At 37.3% G+C, this 23,495-nt stretch overlaps 1 protein-coding gene across 1 annotated transcript in view; it reads left to right on the top strand.

Annotated features, from left to right (window-relative positions):
- NAV3 (neuron navigator 3) overlaps positions 1-23,495 on the top strand; it is a 592,483-nt gene that overhangs the window by 309,721 nt on the left and 259,267 nt on the right.

Raw genomic sequence — 23,495 nt, 5'->3', positions numbered from 1 at the left:
CCTACCTTTGTCCAGAACTGGCTTCACTCTTGTGCCCTTGGTATGTGTCCCTCAACTTTATGTGGTCCCAAACCCCTCTTGTTACCTGTAGTTCTCTCTATGGGAGTGATAAGTAGTAATGAGTGTTCATATTACTGCTTTGAATTCAAAGTCTCACTGCATCTTCTTTTTTCAAGAAGACCAAGAAATGCTCTTAAAGTATTTTTACTAATCTTATATACCTGTGCAGTAATGATTTCAAATCAATTTTAATTATATGAGAAATGTAATATTACAGAATTTTGTTAAATATAGACAAAAATCTGTAAATCTAATCACCCTCATTACAAATACTATTATTCCCTGCATTTGCTTCTAGTATTTTTTACATGCACATCTAAAGATTGTCTTATAGTCTACTTTTTTGCATCATATTAATACTTTTGCATTTTGGTATATAAGCATCATAATTTCTATTTTTCATGGCTACTTAATATTTCCTAGGGTGAATAAACTTTATTTAGTAATAATAATTTACCTATTGGGTTTTATTTTCTTTTTTAAATACTATAATTCATATTACAAATGACATTTTCTTGGCACATAAATACACATTAAAAAGAGAATAAAGAAGATCATAGGGTTGTATGGCAAGCCTAAAACCAATTTGAGAAAAAAAAACAAAAGAACAAAAAAAACGCAAAAACATTCTATTACTCCAGAATTCTACCACCTAAATTATGATAGTGAAGAATTCTGAATTTAAAAAACCAGTGCTTATTTTTTACATAATTTATAAGCCACTGAATTTAATTTCACACACACACACACACACACACACACACACACACACACACACATCAGAACTAAAATAGATGAGAGGCTGTGATGGAATTGATAGAAATTGATCATCTTCCAAATTTTTTAAAATGAATTTTTAAAAAGTGTATTTTACTGAAATTTGGAACCACCATTGCCATAGAAACAATGTTATAAATGATGGTTAATTTTCCCAAACAGTGCATCTAAACCCATATTACCCCTTTTGTAGGTCTGTAACGTAGGACTATAATTATAATACCTACTCTATTCAACTCCAAAGAGTATTGTGAGGGTACCTCCCTGGTGGCACAGTGGATAAGACTCCACACTCCCAATGCAGGGGGCCTGGGTTTGATCCCTGCTCAGGGACCTAGATCCCACATGCATGCCACAACTAAGAGTTCATATACCACAACTAAGGAGCCCATGTGCCGCAACTAAGGAGCTGGCGAGCTGCAACTAAGGAGCCAGCGAGCTGCAACTAAGACCTGGTGCAACCAAATAAATAAATATTTAAAAAAAAAAAAGTATTGTGAGGAGCAAGTGAGATGACTCACTTGTAAATTATAAAGCAAAATTGGGATATTAAATATATTTAGGACCGGGGAGCTTCAAGATGGCTCAAGAGTAAGATGCAGAAATCACCTTCCTCTCCACAAATACATCAGAAATACATCTACATGTGGAACAGCTCCTACAGAACACCTACTGAACGCTGGCAGAAGACTTCAGACCTCCCAAAAGGCAAGAAACTCCCCACGTAGGGCAAAAGAAAAAAGAAAAAACAGAGACAAAACAATAGGGACGGGAGCTGCACCAGTGGGAGGGAGCTGTGAAGGAGGAAAGGTTTCCACACACTAGGAAGCGCCTTCGCGGGCGGAGACTGCAGGTGGCGGAGTGGGGAAGCTTCGGAGCCGCGGAGGAGAGCGCAGCAACAGGGGCGCGGAGGACAAAGCGGAGAGATTCCCGCACAGAGGATTGGTGCCGACCAGCACTCACCAGCCCGAGAGGCTTGTCTGCTCCCCCCGCCGGGGAGGGCTGGGGCTGGGAGCTGAGGCTCGGGTTCAGTCGGATCGCAGGGAGAGGACTGGGGTTGGCTGCATGAACACAGCCTGCAGGGGGTTAGTGCACCACGGCTAGATGGGAGGGAGTCCGGGGAAAAGTCTGGAGCTGCCGAAGAGGCAAGAGACATTTTCTTGCCTCTTGTTTCCTGGTGCGCGAGGAGAGGGGATTAAGAGCGCTGCTTAAAGGACCTCCAGAGAGCTCCTTAGCCGGGCGCGAGCCACAGCTATCAGCGCCGACCTCAGAGACGGGCATGGGACGCTAAGGGTGCTGCTGCCGCCACCAAGAAGCCTGTGTGCACGCACAGGTCACTATCCACACCTCCCCTCCCAGGAGCCTGTGCAGCCCGCCACTGCAAGGGTCCCGTGATCCAGGGACGACTTCCGTGGGAGAACACATGGCATGCCTCAGGCTGGTGCAATGTCATGCTGGCCTCTGCCGCCACAGGCTCGCCCCACATCCGTATCCCTCCCTCCGCTCGGCCTGAGTGAGCCAGATCCCCCGAAGCAGCTGCTCCTTTAACCCCGGCCTATCTGAGCGATGAACAGAGACGCCCTCAGGCAACCTACACACAGAGGCGGGGCCAAATCCAAAGCTGAACCCCGGGAGCTGTGCACACAAAGAAGAGAAAGGGAAATCTCTCCCAGCAGCCTCAGGAGCAGTGGATTAAATCTCCACAATCAACTTGATGTACCCTGCATCGGTGGAATATATGAATAGACAACGAATCATCCCAAATTGAGGAGGTGGACTTTGAGAGCAAGATATATTATTTTTTCCCGTTTTCCTCTTTCTGTGAGTGTGTATGTGTATGCTTTTGTGAGTGATTTTGTCTGTATAGCTTTGCTTTTACCATTTGTCCTAGGGTTCTGTCTGTCTGGCTTTATTTTGCTTTTTACTTTTTAAAAGTTTTTTCTTAATAAGTATTTTTTATTTTCATAACTTTATTTTATTTTACTTTATTTTATTTCATTTTATCTTCTTTCTTGGTTGCTTGCTTTTTTTTTTTGCGGTACGCGGGTCTCTCACTGTTGTGGCCTCTCCCCTTCTGGAGGACAGGCTCCGGATGTGCAGGCTCAGTGGCCATGGCTCACAGGCCTAGCCACTCTGCGGCATGTGGGATCTTCCCGGACCAGGGCACGAACCCATGTCCCCTGCATTGGCAGGCGGACTCAACCACTGCGCCACCAGGGAAACCCCTTCTTTCTTCCTATCTTTTCTCCCTTTTATTCTGAGCTGAGTGGATGAAAGGCTCTTGATGCTCCAGCCAGGCGTCAGGGCTGTGCCTCTGAGGTGGGAGAGCTAAGTTCAGGACACTGGTCCACAAGAGACCTCCCAGCTCCACGTAATATCAAATGGTGACAATCTCCCAGAGATCTCCAACTCAATGCCAAGACCCAGCTCCACTCAATGACCAGCAAGCTACAGTGCTGGACACCCTATGCCAAACAACTAACAAGACAGGAACAAAACCCCATCCATTAGCAAAAACCTTGCCTAAAATCATAATAAGGCCACAGACACCCCAAAGCACACCACCAGACATGGACCTGCCCACCAGAAAGACACGATCCTACCTCATCCACCAGAACACAGGCACTAGTCCCCTCCACCAGGAAGCCTACACAACCCACTGAACCAACCTTAGCCACTGGGGACAGACACCAAAAACAACGGGAACTATGAACCTGGAGCCTGGGAAAAGGAGACCCCAAACACAGTAAGTTAAGCAAAATGAGAAAGAAGAAAAACACACAGCAGATGAAGGAGCAAGGCAAAAATCCACCAAACCTAACAAATGAAGAGGAAATAGGCAGTCTACCTGAAAAAGAATTCAGAATGATAGTAAATACGATCCAAAATCTTGGAAATAGAATGGAGATAATACAAGAAACATTTAGCAAGGAGCTAGAAGAACTAAAGTGCAAACAAACAGTGATGAACAACACAATAAATGAAATTATAAATTCTCTAGAAGGGATGAATAACTGAAGGCAGAAGAACGGATAAGTGACCTGGAAGATAAAATAGTAGAAATAACTACTGCAGAGCACAATAAAGAAAAAAGAATGAAAAGAATTGAGGACAGTCTCAGAGACCTGTGGGACAACATTAAATGCACCAACATTCGAATTATAGGGGTCCCAGAAGAAGAAGAGAAAAAGAAGGGACTGAGAAAATATTTGAAGAGATTATAGTTGAAAATTCCCTAATATGGGAAAGGAAATAATCAAGTCCAGGAAGCACAGAGAGTCCCATACAGGATAAATCCAAGGAGAAACATGCGAAGACACATATTAATCAAACTATCAAAAACTAAATACAAAGAAAAAACATTAAAAGCAGCAAGGGAAAAACAACAAATAACACACAAGGGAATCCCCATAAGGTTAACAGCTGATCTTTCAGCAGAAACTCTGCAAGCCAGAAGGGAGTGGCAGGACATATTTATAGTGATGAAGGAGAAAAACCTACAACCAAGATTACTCTACCCAGCAAGGATCTGATTCAGATTTGATGGAGAAATTAAAACTTTTACAGACAAGCAAGAGCTAAGTGAATTCAGCGCCAACAAACCAGCTTTACAATAAATGCTAAAGGAACTTCTCTAGGCATGAAACACAAGAGAAGGAAAAGACCTACAAAAACAAACCCAGAACAATTAAGAAAATGGTAATAGGAACATACCTATCGATAATTACCTTAAATGTAAATGGATTAAATGCTCCAGCCAAAAGACACAGATTGGCTGAATGGATACAAAAACAAGAACCGCATATATGCTGTCTACAAGAGACCCACTTCAGACCTAGGGACACATACAGACTGAAAGTGAGGGGATGGAAAAAGATATTCCATGAAAATGGAAATCAAAAGGAAGCTGGAGTAGCACTTCTCATATCAGACAAAATAGATTTTAAAATAAAGACTATTACAAGAGATAAAGAAGGACACTACATTAATGATCAAGGGACCAATCCAAGAGGAAGATATAACAACTGTAAATATTTATGCCCCCAACTTAGGAGCACCTCAGTACATAAGGCAAGTACTAACAGCCATTAAAAGGGGAAATCAACAGTAACACAATCATAGTAGGGGACTTTAACACCCCACTTTCACCAATAGACAAATCATCAAAATGGAAATAAATATGGAAACACAAGCTTTAAATGATACATTAAACAAGATGAACTTAATTGATATTTAAAAGACATTCTATCGAAAAACAACAGAACACACATTTTTCTCAAGTGCTCATGGAACTTTCTACAGGATAGATCATATCTTGGGTCTAAAATCAAATCTTGGTAAATTTAAGAAAATTGAAATTGTATCAAGTGTCTTCTCTGACCACAATACTATGAGACTAGATATCAATTACAGGAAAAAAATCTGTAAAAAATAAAAACATATGGAGGCTAAACTATACACTACTTAATAACGAAGAGATCACTTAATAACCCAGAAATCAAAGAGGAAATAAAAAAATACCTAGAAACAAATGACAATGAAAACATGATGACCCAAAACCTATGGGATGCAGCAAAAGCAGTTCTAAGAGGGAAGTTTATAGCAATACAATCCTACCTTAAGAAACAAGAAACATCTCAAATAAACAATCTAACCGTATACCTAAAGCAATTAGAGAAAGAAGAACAAAAAAACCCCAAAGTTAGCAGAAGGAAAGAAATCATAAAGATCAGAACAGAAATAAATGAAAAAGGAAATGAGGGAAACAGTAGCAAAGATCAATAAAACTAAAAGCTGGTTCTTTTAGAAGATAAACAAAGTTGATAAACCATTAGCCAGACTCATCAAGAAAAAAAGGGAGAAGACTCAAATCAATAGAATTAGAAATGAGAAAGAAGTAACAAGTGACACTGCAGAAATACAAAGGGTCATGAGAGATCACTACAAGCAACTCTATGCCAATAAAATGGACAACCTGGAAGAAATGGACAAATTCTTAGAAATGCACAACCTGCCAAGACTGAACCAGGAAGAAATAGAAAATATGAACACACCAATCACAAGCATTGAAATTCAAACTGTGATTAAAAATCTTCCAACAAACAAAAGCCCAGGACCAGATGGCTTCACAGACGAATTCTATCAAACATTTAGAGAACAGCTAACACCTATCCTTCTCAAATTCTTCCAAAATATAGCAGAGGGAGGAACACTGCCAAACTCATTGTACAAGGCCACCATCACCCTGATACCAAAACCAGACAAAGAGGTCACAAGGAAAGAAAACTACAGGCCAATATCACTGATGAACATAGATGCAAAAATCCTCAACAAAATACTAGCCAACAGAATCCAACAGCATATTAAAAGGATCATACACCATGATCAAGTGCGGTTTATTCCAGGAATTCAAGGATTCTTCAATATACGCAAATCAAGCAATGTGATATACCATATTATCAAACTGAAGGAGAAAAAACATTTGATCATCTCAATAGATGCCGAGAATGCTTTTGCCAAAATCCAACAGCAATTTACGATAAAAACCTTCCAGAAAGTAGGCATGGAGGGGACTTTCCTCAACATAATAAAGGCCATGTATGACAAACCCACAGCCAGCATTGTCCTCAATGGTGAAAAACTGAAACCGTTTCCACTAAGATCAGGAACAATACAAGGTTGCCCACTCTCACCACTATTATTCAACATAGTTTTGGAAGTTTTAGCCACAGCAATCAGAGAAGAAAAAGTAATAAAAGGAATCCAAATCAGAAAAGAAGAGAAAGAACTAAAAGGAATCCAAATCAGAAGTAAAGCTGTCACTGTTTACAGACAACATGATACTATACATAGAGAATCCTAAAGATGCTACCAAAAACTACTAGAGCTAATCAATGAATTTGGTAAAGTTACAGGATGCAAAATGAATGCACAGAAATCTCTAGCATTCCTGTACACTTATGATGAAGAATCTGAAAGTGAAATTAAGAAAACACTCCCTTTTACCATTGCAACAAAAAGAATAAAATATCTAGAAATAAACCTGCCTAAGGAGACAAGAGACCTGTTTGCAGAAAATTATAAGACACTGATGGAAGAAATTAAAGATGATACAAATAGATGGAGAGATATACCACGTTCTTGGATTGGAAGAATCAACATTGTGAAAATGACTGTACTACCCAAAGCAATCTACAGATTCAATGCAATCCCTATCAAATTACCACTGGCATTTTTCACAGAACTAGAACAAAAGTTTCATAATTTGTATGGAAACACAAAAGACCGTGAATCACCGAAGCAATCTTGAGAACGAAAAATGCAGCTGGAGGAATCAGGCTCCCTGACTTCAGACTATACTACAAAGCTACAGTAATCAACACGGTATGGTACTGGCACAAAAACAGAAAATATAGATCAATGGAACAGGATAGAAAGCCCAGAGATAAACCCATGCACATATGGTCACCTTATCTTTGGTAAAGGAGGCAGGAATGTACAATGGAGAAAGGACAGCCTCTTCAATTAATGGTGCTGGGAAAACTGGACAGGTACATGTAAAAGTATGAAATTAGAACACTCCGTAAAGCCATACACAACAATAAAATCAAAATGGATTAAAGACCTAAAAGTAAGGCTAGGCACTATTAAACTTTTAGGGGAAAACACAGGCAGAGCACTCTATGACATAAATCACAGCAAGATCCTTTTTGCCCCACCTCCTAGAGAAATGGAAATAAAAACAGAAATAAACAAATTGGACCTAGAAACTTAAAAGCTTTTGCACAGCAAAGGAAACCATAAACAAGATGAAAAGACAACCCTCAGAATGGGAGAAAATATTTGCAAATGAAGCAACTGACAAAGGATTAATCTCCAAAATTTAGAAGCAGGTCATGCAGCTCAATATCAAAAAAAGAAACAACCCAATCCAAAAATGGGCAGAAGACCTAAATAGACATTTCTCCAAGAAGATATACAGATTGCCAACAAACACATGAAAGGGTGCCCAACATCATTAAAGAAATGCAAATGAAAACTACAATGAGATATCATCTCACACCGGTCAGAATGGCCATCATCAAAAATCTACAAACAATAAATGCTGGAGAGGGTGTGGAGAAAAGGGAACCCTCTTGCACTGTTGGTGGGAATGTGAATTGGTACAGCCACTATGGAGAACAGTATGGAGTTTCCTTAAGAAACTAAAAATTGAGCTACCATACGACCCAGCAATCCCACTACTGGGCATATACCCTGAGAAAATCATAATTCCAGAAGAGTCATGTACCAAAATGTTCATTGCAGCTCTGTTTACAATAGCCAGGGCATAGAAGCAACCTATGTGTCCATCGACAGATGAATGAATAAAGAAGATGTGGCACATATATACAATGGAATATTACTCAGCCATAATAAGAAACGAAACTGAGTTATTTGTAGTGAGGTGGATGAACCTAGAGTCTGTCGTAGAGAGTGAAGTAAGTCAGAAACAGAAAAAGAAATACCGTGTGCTAACACATATATATGGACTCTAAGAAAAAAAAATAGACAAAGGTCATGAAGAACCTAGGGGCAGGAAGGGAATAAAGACGCAGACCTACTAGAGAATGGACTTGAGGATATGGGGCGGGGGAAGGGTAAGCTGAGATAAAGTGAGAGAGTGGCATGGACATATATACACTACCAAGCGTAAAATAGATAGCTAGTGGGAAGCAGCCACATAGCACAAGGAGGTCAGCTCAGTGCTTTGTGACCACCTAGAGGGGTGGGATAAGGAGGGTGGGAGGGAGGGAGACGCAAGAGGGAAGAGATATGGGGATACATGTATAACTGATTCACTTTGTTATAAAGCGGAAACTAACACACCACTGTAAAGCAATTATACTCCAATAAAGATGTTTAAAAAAAAAAAAGACCAACAGATACATAATACCAAGTATGTCTAGACTTCATTTTATGTGACATTGAGGAGTTAAATTTGATGATATAAAGAAAAATAAATAAATTTAATTCTTAGTTGTCTTTTTAATCATCATTAAGAAAAAAAATGTTATACCAAGTTCTAAGGATTCCAGTTGTGGAAATTTCACCAACGTATGCCCACATTCCCATCCCAGGGACCGTAGCAACAGGTTGAATGGAATTGCTCAGGACCCAAGGTCAGAGCTTCACAAGGAAGAGAGAGGTATTCCTAATGATGAAGAGCCCATAATAAGTGCTCAAAAGATACACATGAAATGAATTAATGAAAAGATTATCAGGAATGAAGAGAAAGTCCTTGGTAAGGACTGTGGGTACAGGGCAATGGTCTCTGGAAGGGAAATAGGAATATTTCCTATTTTTCTCCATTGGCATCATCATCAAATTCTTGGACACAGGAGATCTGTTCTGTGAAGAGTCTTCGGCTGCAAGGAGAATGTCTCTGTGATTTAAATTAACATCAGTCTGTGACAAACACCTGGATTCCAGGGGCTTAGCACAGTAGCTGTTTATTTCTCACTCCCACAGTGAAAGGTGTTTCCTGCTTGTTGGTTGTAGAATTAGGGATGCTCTGTTTTGGACAGTCACTCAGAACTTATACTAATGATAGCTCTGCCATTTTCATCATGTGGCTTCCATATTCCACCTAGATATGAACTTCCAGCTGCACCGAGGGCAAAAAGGATGGAGAATACGGTGTGGGGTATTTTTATGGGCCTGGCTGGGAAGAGATGAATATCACTTCTGTTCACATCCCATTGGTGAGAAGAAGTCTACATTTTCCTACCTAAATGCAAGAAGAGGAGAGCTGGAAATGAAGTTCCCGTGTGAGAAGCTGCTTGCTAGAGGATACTCTATGCTGTGGAAGCTGGAACACCAGTTTTGGTGAACAGTAGCTAAAATGTAATAGGTTTTCTGACAAGGGATGGGAGTGGGGTCACTTATAGTCATGAAGCGGCTGGAAAGGCATTGCTAGTTAGGTCAGCTCTTCATAAAAATCATCCATTGTCATAATACATAGCTGATGTATGACCTTTCTTAGAATAGACTAGGAAATACATCAGATATGGGCAGAGAAGAAATTCGAGATAAGGGCATTTTGTGGAGATAAATTCGTTTCTGTGCCTCATTAATGCAATTAAAAAACAAAACATAATTGATCTCAGTATGCATGTGCAATAGTTCTTTGAAATGATTCTATGTTTGTTTTGGGGGAATATGTTTTTAAGTGTAATTCATGGGTAACATGTTTCATGGATTATAATAATGATGCCTTATTTTGTATAATATATTTTGCTTTTGCAAATGTTTTCTATTACAGTTAATCCTCACAATAATCCTCTGAGATAGGCAGGGTAGATAAGGATATGATCCCTGCATTAAAGAGGAGGAAACTCAAGATCCAGTAGTAAGTGGTAGAACTGGGAAAGGAGCCCAGAATCTCTGACTCCAGGCTGTACTTCTGAAACCCTTCAAAAATTTAACTTTATTTTTTTTTCTCAGAGGGATTGGGAGTTAGAGGGCAACATCAGCTGAGATCGGCTTACCTGCTTAGTGAGAAGTTTTACTTCCTGAGCTGTCCACGTTGGGTGAATGTTCTAGACCATGTTTCACATCGTCTTGGGGAACAACTTCAATCACTGGAATAGATTTATAAGAAAATAGATTGTAAAATTTGGTTTGGGGGCTTGAACTTGAAATATTGGCACAATTAGAGTCTTTGATTTCTATTTGCTACCTTGCATTTGTATATAAATACAGTATGAAATCATATAGTGAGCAGTCTGCCTTTTTTTTTTTCATTTTTATTTTGCATTTTACTTAATGAAGTGTAATAACTTATAAGGGATTTAAATTGAATCCTTAGCAGTCTACCTGTTGTGATACATTTAAAATGAAAGGATTTCAGAATGAAATTTGGAGATTTTTATGGTGATTGTCAATGTGATGACTTCTAAAATCTTGGTGCTCTCGTCGGGGTCAAGAGACCACTAGTGTGGTTGTCCAATTAGGTGAGCAGGTTTACTCCGCAGCATGACAGAGCTGTACAGTAGATGCACTCCCCCTGATGGTCTTGGAGTTATGTGGCTCTAGCCCCTACCTGTGGTGATTTGGAGCTACAGCATGTCACTGTAGAGAAACCACCTGCAGGAAAGCCGATAAATAATTGTGTCTGATTGGAATATAAATTGGATCCATCAGAGTGTGCTTAGCAAACAGCAAACTACATGACACATATCACCATGTGTCGTGTATACTACAACGCATGATAGTTTCAAAAATTTCAAATATTTATGAAAATAGGATATGGCCCCACGGGGATCAACAAAATCTTCCAAAATGTATTGTGTTTGCTTAGAATTCATGTAACAACGACAAAAAGAAGATGGCAAGAAAACAAATATTTTTAGAAGTCTCTCTTTGTCCCCAGAAATTTCACTCCTGCAGACTAGCAGTGGCTGGATGGATGTATCAGTGCCCCTGGGGTGATGCATTTCTATTTCCATTGCTCTTCATTGCAGCTTTTTAGCACAGCAGGAAGTGTGTTCTCTCTCAGCTTCCAAGTTTTATGTTTTTAGCCTAAGTAAATAGAATCCACCTGTTGTTCACCTCCTTGTAAATAGATTTTTTTAACCTTGATAAAACTTTGAAATGGATACCTACCTTTATTACTAAAGATTTTAACATAAGAATGAATGGTTTCAAAGAGCACTTATAGTCAGTATTTTCTGGGCTCACTGCGAGGTGTTTTTTGGTTTTGGGGGATTTTTTTGGTAGCAGGAGAATTTTAGGAGGTGAAGGAAAATGCTATATAAGCTGTGAGTCTTTTGTTACTTTTAATTTACATTGAAATAACATTCTCTTTACAGTGAAACACAGTTTAAAGTGCTAGAAATAAACCCATTTTTATGTGTGAACATCATTGTCTATGCCAGTGGTCCTCAAATATTAGCTAGCATACATCAAAATCACCTGCAGAATTTTTAAAACTCAGATTACTGTTCCCACCTTTAGAGTTTCTGAGTCAGTGGTTCTAGGGTGAGGGCTGATAATTTGCATTTCTAACAAGTTCCTAGATGATTCTGATGATGTTGATCCAGGGGCCATACTTTGAAAATTGCTGGTCTATGCTTAATGTTTCTAACAGTCAATTCCTCACTGTTAATTATGGGTACGTGAGTGGAAATACCCAGGTCAGAAGCCTAGAAACTGAATTGCTAAGACTAATCGAGGTTTATTCTCTCTTACCTTTCTGTTTCATTAATATTATTTTCTTACGCATATTTTTCTGCCATATTATTTCTTCTTTGAAGGACGGTTGCTAATATTTACCTAGAACTTAACTTACATCAATTATCAGACTGAGATAAAAAGAAGGTAAAAGAATTTCATGTATCATGCTTTCTTTTCCCCCCCTAGAAAAGTATGAGAAGTAACTAAGTTCTCTTAACTGGTTTTCTAAAATACTCTTTGGTACAGTTTAATATGCAGGTTTTAACACATGTCGTCACCTGGGTTATTAGAATTTTGCAAGCAGTTAGGATGGATTCCCCATAGAGCATTCTATAAACGCAGTGGCAATGCGATTGAAGTTAAGTGAAAAAAATTTAAATTAGTACCAGAATTGTACTGTATGGTTATAATATCCAACTCCTTTTTCAGAAATTTACAAAGTGTCATTTTCTCTGTAGAAGAAAAGATCATTAAAAAGCGCTGTGAATTTAAGACAGGGTAGATGATTCTTTATATATTTCATTTCTGGCAGAGTGTTTATCGGATTGTCCACTGATGAGGAAATTGCCCAGGATGATGGTGACACTTAAGGTTAGAGGAGAAAATATGACTCAAAAACCAAAACAGTCAGTACATTTGGAGTGGTCAGAAGGATCAGAGAGTGACATATGTGACCGCAAATAAATGCCAGGGAGTCTTCACAAGCGTGTGGGGAGTGATGATTTGGAAAAAAGATCGAGGTAGCTGGAATGTCACCAGCTAGGCAAGGTGGAGAGAGACGAGGCAATCATCGTTGCAAGGAACACCTGGTGGGTTCTCAAAATTGGCTAACCTGCTCCCTGCCCAGTCCTTCCTTCCCTCCTCAGGGACAAACTATGTGTCTTATCCTTTTTAATGTGGCCACAGTACCCAGCACAGCACTGTGCAATCAGTGTTGGCTGATTTGATTTGATTATGCATGCCCCAGTTTGTATTCTGGTTTCATTATTTTCCCTACAAATAAACTGCAGGTTAAAAAAAAAAAAATCAGGAATTAGCATAGTAAACTCTATCTCTTGTTAGTTAGCATAGTAAACTATGCTATAAACTAAACTATAGTTAGCATAGTAAACGCTATCTCTTGTTTTCCTTTTAGATTACATTTAGGTCTGTTTCTGCTCATCTAAAAATTTCTTATTCCTATATGAAAGTACAGGCTTACCTCGTTTTATTGTTTCACCTTATTGCACTTCACAGGTAACTGCGTTTTTTGTTTTTTGGGGGTTTTTTTATGAATTGAAGGTTTGTGGCAACCCTGCATTGAGCTTTCCGAGCAGCATTTGCTCGCTTCGTGTCTCTGTGTTACGTTTTGGTAATTCATGCAATATTTCAGCCTTTTTCATTATTATTACATTTGTTATGATGATCTGTGATCAGTGATTTTTGCTGTTACTATTGCAAAAAGATTACGACTTGCTGAAGGCTCAGACAATGGTTAGAATTTTTTAGCAATGAAGTATTTTTTAATTAAGGTACGTACATTGTTTTTTTAGACATAATGCTATTGCACACTTAATAGACTACAGCATAGTTTAAACATAGCTTTTGTATGCACTGGGAAACCAAACACTTCTTGTGACTTGCTTTATTGAGATACTTGTTCTATTTAGATGGTCTAGAATCGAACCCATAATATCTCCGAGGTATGCCTAAAAGGAGATGTCATTACATTCCAAGCTAATCACTTGGGCTATAAATTTAAACAGATAAATGCAGTTGTAAATGAAAATATCAATATAATTTCAGTTTCAGTAAAATCTGAAACTTGAATCAAGTGGTACATTTGACAGCTGTGTGCCAAGGAAGTGTCACTGGGATGGGTAGGGTTGCAAGCATGAAAGTTGAGAATATTGATGTTGATTATTTGCTCCATCTGGCTTATGGTCAAAATAAGTACAGTTAGGCAGCCAAGGTATATTCTTTTCTCAGGTAGGAAATAACTCTCAGAGAACTTGAAAGGTTAAATGCAGTCATAATGGAAAGTGATATTTTTGCATGTATATGAATTTTAACGTTTATTTAAGACTGGTGATCCCTTCACATGGAATATATTATTAGTAATATATGTGACATGGACCAGAATTTTGATATACTAATCATCATTAAGAAGTTTTCTCTTTTGTAACCAAAAATCAAATATTTTTTAAGAATTAAGATATTTATATTTTCTTAAAATCTAAACATGAAAGCGTCATATATATCATGTATATATTATGTATATGGATTGTGTCTAGATGGACCAAAAGGCTGTGAGCCAGGCTTTTTTGGGTGTCTACTAAGTGGTAGACACCAACATTATAACGAAGTCTTATTCTACTCCTGCCTTTGACGCTGTTTTATTCTTTTTTATCTACCCATCTGGTGTCTGTATTTTATTTTAGAGGATTTCATCAAATGTATGGTAACCTTCAACTCTGCATGTATCAAGTGTGAGACACTAAAAAGCTATGTTCACACGTCCACACATTTCTTAGTGTCCTCTGGGGTTCACTCTAGGTCATCCCCTGGCCAGCTGGTTGATCCACTGGGTACCTTGAATGTTGATGTCTGTTGGTCTTAGGGATGATAATTGTTGTCCTGGAAGGACTTTCCATTTCTGGCTGGAATGTGGAAGGGGCAGATATAATCTTGCATTTCTGAAGGAGAAAGAACCTAGGGCAGGAAGACCGTCGCTGGAGTCTCAGTATCAGGATGCATAATTTCATTTAATCCCTCATTTTCATTCCTATACCTCCACCCTCCTGTCTGACTGATATCTCTAAGTCTGGATTTTCCCCGGTCTGTAGTTCCTGCCTCTTGATGGTATGAGCGAGAGGTAAAGTAGCTCTTGTCTCTGGTTTCCCCCACCCCAACTTTCCACTTGGTCTGTTGCCCACACTTCCTGAGATGTTCTGGGATTCTGTGGGAAAATCTCTGCGTTGCTCTGATGTCTCCTTCCGCAGGCTCCTGTGGGCTTGATGTTCCTTTACTCCTCTTTGCTAAACCATGTATCACTCTTGCAGCTGCTTTCCATATTCATATACTGTAGTCATAGGAGATTGAGTTTGAGCCTTCGGTTTTTGTTCTTGCTGTCTTAAGGGAGAATTCCTAGAAAATACAGGGTGGAAAAGTTTTCATTTTACCATCCAGAAAGTGGGAGTCTTACATCTTAAGTCTTAGCCTCTTAAGCAGTCTCCCTTTACTGTTTTTCTCTATCCCTCATAGCTACACCAGAGCTAGAGTTTAGAAATACAGCCATATCTGTCATTTTTATGCCTCCTACATAAAAATAAGCTTTTACCTAAAATATTGATACAGCCCTCTTTACTTTACATAGGACCCCTGCCTCATTCCTGTCCTCTTCTCTCTAGCTTTTCCATGTGCCTCTTCCCCGTGTTCTGACCAAATGGAATTATTCAGGCCAAATGGATTCAGAATTTAGAATATGAAATACACCTCTGCCCCTTAATAAGTTTCACTATCCTTCTTCATATATATATATATATATATATATATATATATGGAATATGCTTTCCCCTTCTCTCTGCTTGTCAAAGCTCATCCTTTTGGATGGCATTCCTCAATCTTTCATCATTCTTCTAGGACCTTCATAGTTGTGGCTTTCTTTTTTCTCTTTTTTTTTTTTTTTTTTTTTTTGGCCATTTTTCTTTAAACAAATTCACTTTTAAGAACTGGAGTAAATTGGCTTCATAAGGAAACTTTTATTCTGAAGTCAAGTGGGAACTATCCTGTGATTTTTAGGTAGGAAGGTAAATTAGTTTATCAGATTTGCATTTTAAAGCAGTCCCTATCTATAGCGTATAGAATAGTTTAGCGCATATCCTGCCTAATTTAGAGACAGTTTCTAGGACTTTTAAAGCAATTTGGGTGAGAGATGATGAAAAGCTGAACCAGAATAATTACAGCAGTAATGGAGCCGAAGGGTCAAAAGATATTAAGGAGATAGAATTAACAGAACTGGGTCAGAGATTGGGTGTGACAAATAAAGGAAAAAAGCAAAAGGAAATTATCAGAGTTTATTTTATGTTTACTTTAAAATTTACCTGCTTTCATAGACCTTCTTCTGATTTTCTGGGGTTGCTGACTCATGAATATTCACTTTTAATCAAACTTCAAACTTGAAATTTTTTAAAAAAGTTCATTACTGGTATTTTTCTTGATGTAAAAACTGAGAAATAAACTAGCTGAGTTGAACCATTTACTTGGTGAATCTATTACATATATTGTGATGATGTTTATATTATAAAAGCTTTTAATGGGTTCATTTTATAATAGTCCCTCATAGCCCTCAGTATTGAGATTTCTAGAAGGTCTGCAAGAGTCATGACATTGAACTCCATGGATCTTTTGGTCATATCAGTTCTGTGATAGCAACTGAAGATCCAGTCTGTGATCAAATTTCAAACTGAGTAAAAATAGCATGTTTCAGGTCTTAATTCCATACTGTAATTTTTCTAATCTCCTTTGCCCAACATTGCCTATCACTCAGGGATTTTTGAATCATACACTGAGGTGTACAAAATTATAGCTTTTAAAAAGAATATATAGGGAATTCCCTGGTGGTCCAGTGGTTAGGACTCTTCTCTTGCACTGCAGGGAGCCCGGGTTTGATCCCTGGTAGGAAACTAAGACCCCAGAAGCTGCGCAGCGTGACCAGAATAATAACAATAATAGGCAAAGAGATAGATTCTATTTTTTTTTTAAAGAATATATATATAAGTTCACCTCTCAAATTCCTATTTCTGTACAGCAGGAGAAAATTTATTTTTCCCAATTCAAAGTATTCAGTTACTTCTGGTTTAAATTTCAGTCCTATCAGAAAAGGCCCAGTCAACTTCAGATCCTTCTTCCCTTGTACATCTTTCTCCCTGAAGTGATAGTCTGGGGAGGGTTGGTGAAAGGGTGCTAACTTCCACGGCACCATGATGCCACATCTTATGGGCCGTTAGTGCCCATCAGTGCCACTGTCTGGTAAGTGGTGAAATTTATGATGTCTGTCAGACTGGAGTTATTATCATAACCTGTGCTCACATATTTCTTGCTTTTTGTCCTTTCCCATATTAGGTCTAAGCATCCTTCCTGTCCTGGTTTCAAATACTCTCTGGGCTCACTTGCTTTCCCTTAGAAAATCCCATATGATTCTCAGGAATTGGAAGAAAAAAATGGATGCTTTCCCATAAGCTTTTGGTAGGTGTTATGCTTTGTGAGTCCTTCTCGGGTCCAGATGCTACTATGAAACTCCACCCAGAGAGGTGGCCTGTTAGGTCGAATCTTAGCACCTTTGCTTCCTTCCAATTCTCTTCCCAGGACTAATTCTTCTCTTTGTGGGAAAAAACACTTTCATCACTGGTCACTCTTCCCTAATCTACCGTTTATGGCTTATCTTTTATGTGCTTAGTCCTTTGCTGATTTATGTAATGTGAAAACCCAATTATTACTGTTGAAATTGTTGGTTTTCAAAACAGTTTCTTTCTGCTATGGATTAGAAGAGCCTATTTGGCTTCTCAAAACCTATAATTTGAATAAACCAGAGAGCAGTGCTTACGGGAATATATCACTACTTCTTGAATGTTGGGGAGAAACTAATGTGTATAAATAAATGCAGGGTTGAAACCAGCTCAACTGATATTTAAGATCATCTGACTTCATTTATAATATTTCCTAAGTAGGTTATAGGTTAGTGTCTTTCTGTTAAAATAGGCTCTTGACTGAAGAGTCTGTCTTTCCCCACCTACTTCTCTACATTTCTTTGATCATTTAGCACTCATTAAAAATAAATTTGTATCTCATTGAAACATTTGTATACCTCAGTGTGTAGTGTATGCAGTAACAAAAACAGTCATAATAATTTTTATATAACTGTCAGGTTACTTATAATACACTCATCAAATACTGAATTATGGTTAAAAAGTTCAGGAGCAGTTTGCTGTGATACACAAAGGCAGTGCATTATATTGTCAGTAGTGAAAAAAAAAATTCATCATAAACAAAAGTTTAAGACTCCATGGAGAACCAAAGTAGATCTTCTGATGTTGTTTTACTGTAACAGGGTAAAAACAATATGATGTCTATATTTTGTCTTCTATTTTTGTTTGTTTGTTTTACAGCATATTTATTATTTATTCATTTGCCGTTTCATTGAGAAATAATTGATATACATCACTGTATACATTTAAGGCATACAGCCTGATGGTTTGGTTTACATATACTGTGAAATTATTACCACAGTACGTTCAGTTAACATCCAACTTGTCATATAGATAGATACAGTAAAAAGAAAAAAATGGGAGGGGGAGTCTTCTTGTGATGAGAATTCACAGGATTAACTCTCTTAACAAATTTCCTGTGTATCATATAGCAGTATTAACTGTAGTCATCATGCCACGCGTTACATCCTTAGTGCTTATTTATCTTGTAACTGGAAGTTTGTACCTTTTGCCACCTTTCTCCAATACCCCCTCGCCCTCCACCCTCCGCCTCTGGTAACCCCAAGTCTGATCTTTTTTCAATGAGGTTTTTTCATTTGTTTTTAGATTCCACATGTAAGTGAGATGATACAATATTTGTATTTCTCTGTATGACTTATTCCACTTAGCATACTGCCTTCAAGTTTCATTCATATTGTGGCAAATAGTAGGATTTCCTCATTTTCTATGAGTGAATAACATTCCATCGTGTGTGTGTGTATAAATTTATATATCTATATTTTATATATCTATATATGTACCACAACTTATTTTTCCATTCATCCATCGATGGACACTTACGTTTTTTTCTATGTCTTAGCTATTGTAAATAATGCTCCTATGAACACGGGGTTGCAGATATCTTTTTGAGTTAGTGTTTCTATTTCCTTTGCATATATTTCCAGAAGTAGAAATGCTAGATCATATGGTAGTTCTATTTTTAACTACTTGAGGATCCTCCATACTAATTTCCCTAGTGGCTATACCAATTTAAAATTCCACCAGTAGTACACAGGGGTTCCCTTTTCTCCATATCCGTGTCAGCATTTGTTATCTCTTGTCTTTTTGATAACAGCCATTCTAACAGGCGTGAGGTGCTATCACATTGTGGTTTTAATTTGCATTTCCCTAATGACTAGTGATATTGAACATCTTTTCTTATACCTGTTGGAATTTTGTGTATTTTCTTTGGACAAATGTCTATTCAGATCCTTTGCCTATTTTTAATTGGGTTATTTGTATTTTTGGTATTGAATTGTACAATTTCTTTATATATTTTAGATATTAATTCCTTTATCAGATTATACTGTTTGCAAATATTTTTTGCCCATTCCATGGGTTGTCTTTTCACTTTGTTGATGATTTCTTTTGCTGTGCAGAAGCTTTTTAGTTTGGTGTAGTCTCACTTGTTTTTTGTTTTGTTTTGTTTCTTGTGCTTTAGATGTCATATCCAAAACTTCATTCCCAAGACCCATGTCAAGGAATTTATTCCTATGTTTGTTTCTAGAGGTTTCATGTTTTCAGGTCTTAATCCATTTTGAGTTAATTTTTAAGTGGCATAAGATATGGGTCCAGTTTCATTCTTTCACATGTGACTATCTTAATTATCTCAGCAGCATTTATCGAAGTGACTGTCTTTTCTCCATTGAGTGCTCTTAGCTCTTTTGTCAAATATTAGTTGATTATATATGCATGGTTTTATTTCTAGGCTCTCAATTCTGTTCCATTGGTCTATTTATCTGTTGTTATGCTAGTACCATATTGTTTTGATGACCATAGCTTTATAGTATAGCTTGAAATCAGGAATATTGCCTTCTATTTGACCCTATTATTTTATAATTTACAAATTAGCACTGTAAAAGAAATATTATAGGATCAAATAATTAAGAGATCATTACAACTTGCAGCAGTTTTCCTTAATTAGTTAGGTCAACTACCTTTGGGTGGACAGCTAAGATTTAAGGATTTGACAAAGGTACTGTTTTATAATGCTAATAAACCAATTATGATTAATGTAAATATGAAAATGTGAACTAATAATACTATATGACATTTAACAAATATTTAGTAAGTGAAAGGCCATGTTCCAAAAGTATAAATTTATTAACTCCTCACAATAATCCCATTAATAGGTAATACTATTATTGCCATTTTACAGATGAGAAAAATCTTACACTGAGAGGAAATAAATGTTCAGTCAGTATCCACATGGATATTGAGTGGCAGAGCAGTAATTCCAACCGTATAGACTGTTCCTTAAAGAATACCTGCTGTTGCATAATAGGCCCTAAAACCCATGCTGATAAATAAGAAATATAAAGTATGCCATGGTGCCTTTAATTTCTATTATTTTAAATTACTGTAAATGCATTATTAAACATACAACTGTGCTAGAGTTTCTAAGTAGCACTTTGGTAAATGTAATCTCATTAATTCTTCTGAATTGACTGAAATATAATTATTACATGAGATGACATTTATATTCATAATATTGGAGTTTAAACATCTGAAACCAGCTTTCCTCAGATGTTTTAAGGTAAATGATATTTAAAGCTTTGGTCACAACCTTGATGACTTAAACACTCAATGGCCCTGTAGACAATACCAAATATTGATTTACGATTGATACGATATTATTTTCAATTATATCAGTTTCTTCACTAAAAAAAAAAACTATAATTCATACCATAGTCCTACAAAATAAGTACCACACATTTCACTCATTCAACTGAGGCTAAGAGGTTAAATGCTGTGATTATTTTTATGGGAATGAATCAAGGGCAACTTTGGAGCTCAGATCCAAAATCCAGACATGATTTCACCATTCTGTTGTGTTTATTTGAACAACAGATTCTAATGATGATTGACAAGGTTGATTGTATCTTCTCTTATCAGGTTATTACAGAAAGTTTATTGATGAGTTTTAAATATATATATTTATATACCATGTGTCCTTTGCTTGAAAACTGTCTCCTTAAAGACACAGTTCAAATGTCCACTTTTTTAAATTTAATTTTTTATTTTTTAAAAAACAGGAAAATATAAGTTTATATATACTTAATTTTAAATATATGTATAAGTTGCTTTGTAATTGTTTTATATTTCCTAATCTAGATTATAACCCTTTGAAAATCACTGATTTAACTTGAATCAGGTATCTTCTACACATGTCTGTTAGAAAGAGTAAGTAAATAAAGTGCATGGGACTTAGTTTTTAAATTCATTTATTTAGTCTGAATAGATTTTTCTGATTGCAGCTAAGTCAGAGCTACTATCTGAGCAAAGTTTCATGTGTTAGAGATGCTGGACGAGTCAAAGCACTCGGGCTTGGGATTCCTCTAAAAGGAATCCTGGACCAAGTGAAAACGTATTTCATGAGCTCAGCCAGAGGCTATCCCAACAAGGTCTTGAAGCCAACCAGCTGGTTTCCCATCTGTTTTCCCACCTGAGTCCCAGGAGGGATTTGGATAGAGGCTAAGGCACTGTTGACATGCATTTGGAAAATAAAAGTATTATTGTTTTTAGTTTTAATACATTCCATTCTGTGTATATTTAAATAAGTTAAATGAATATGTTTTCCATAATTTAATGCCTTTATCAAAAAAGAGGAATCCATGCAACGTGGAGTTTGTTGGAGGTTGTGTCATGATGGAGGCATTGCAGGCCTGGATGAGAACATCGCAGCCTTAAAATTGGATGCATTCCCCTGAGTTTGGATGGCAGACAGATCTGTGGCCCCAGTGAATTAGATAGCAGGAGTCAGAGATGTGAGTAGTGTAAGAAAGCAACGAGTACAGTTTCTCCAGTCGTCAACCGCCAATACTTTCAAATTTTTTAACCTTTGCAAAATGATAACATCAACACATATTTGTTGGAAAGCCATCATAGCAAATAACACTTAGATGCCATAAACCGATAATAACAGCAGACCCTTTTTCAGGGCTAACTCTGTGACCAGCACTTTACAAGTGCTATTTTATTTATTCCTGACACAATTTTATAATGTAAGTATTATTATTATCCTTGTTTTTCAGATGAGGAATCAGGTTTAGAAAGGATAAGCAACTTGTTCAGTGTCCCAGGGGTGGCAAGCAGTCTGCTGGGCCTCAAAGCCAGGTCTGCTTGACTACAGAACTCATGTTCTTCATCTTTGTGGATCCTTTAAAGTCAATTAACTGGTGCTTATAACTCGCTGCCTAGGGGACAGGCACAAATCAAGCCTGGCTTGCCCTGAAATTTCTACTAGAAACCAAACAATTAATGCTATCATTTGATTGATGTGTAGATGAACGGAAAGTGCTCAATTTTTTATATTCTAAACAGTATAAATCCTTATACAATTAAAAGTTTACAATAACACAAGCAGACTCAAATCTTGAGGAAAATGATCACCAAATAAAAGTGTCTATCTAGAAATCATGTGTTTGTTTTCTAATTCAGAAGACAGTTGTGCAAGTGATTTTTCTCACGCTTTAATATCTTCAGTATAAAGAAGATCATGAACATGGAGAAAGATGTAGTGTTGCTGTCATGTATGTTTTTCTAATGCAACAGGATGCTTCAAATTATTTATGTCTTTCAGGACACTTAATACCACTACATATGCATTAAGATGCCACTTTGTATTTTCTAAAATAAAGAAACACCCTCTTTTTCTTCTATGTTGTATTTTGGAATGTTTGTACCTAGGATACATTAAAAAAAACTTAGTGGTCCCACTTTTAGGTTTTGGTCCTGTAAAAAATACTAGTATATGAATGTGCCAAGGTATCTTACAAGTTTAGATGCAGTGGAAACATTTTAAAAATAGTTAAATATCCTTCAACAGGGGATTGATATTATGTATAATATTACATCAAAAATAATGAGAAAATATATGCAAAATGGTTTTAGAAGTGTTATTAAAATCCTGTTACATAAAAAACTGAAAAATGCAGTGATAAGTAAAATTGAGCTAGATTTGGTTACGCATTCTGTCATGAGCATGTGTATGTGTGTGTAATATTGTGTCATGTGGTGAAGTGTGTAGGCGTAGAAAAAATCCTAGAACTATTTATACCAAGTTATTCAAAAGTGGGTGGGGTTGCAAGTTGTGGGGAAACCTCCATTTCTCAGTTTCTACACTTTTATTTTGTTTTCACAAAAACATGTATCAGTTTTGTTAGAAATAAAGAAAGCATTTTTTTATATTTTGCTCGGCACTCAGTGCTCATGACTACAAGGCTCAATTTACCTTTCCGATCTAATTTGTCACAATTTCAGGCGTCCTGCCTTAATTATATAATTTACAACTGTGCCCTTGATTCCTTTTTTCCTCTGCCTTTCTGTATCTTGTCCCCTCTGTGGGGAAAGCCCTTTCCTTCACTTCCTATCTTTAGGTTCTATTATGTTTATAGTTCTAATTCCAGTGCTTCTATAACACATTTTTATGTGTAT

This window comes from Phocoena sinus, chromosome 10 (assembly GCF_008692025.1).
Source record: "Phocoena sinus isolate mPhoSin1 chromosome 10, mPhoSin1.pri, whole genome shotgun sequence".
NCBI classification, from domain to species: domain Eukaryota; kingdom Metazoa; phylum Chordata; class Mammalia; order Artiodactyla; family Phocoenidae; genus Phocoena; species Phocoena sinus.
This window is presented reverse-complemented; position numbering and strand designations above follow the sequence as displayed.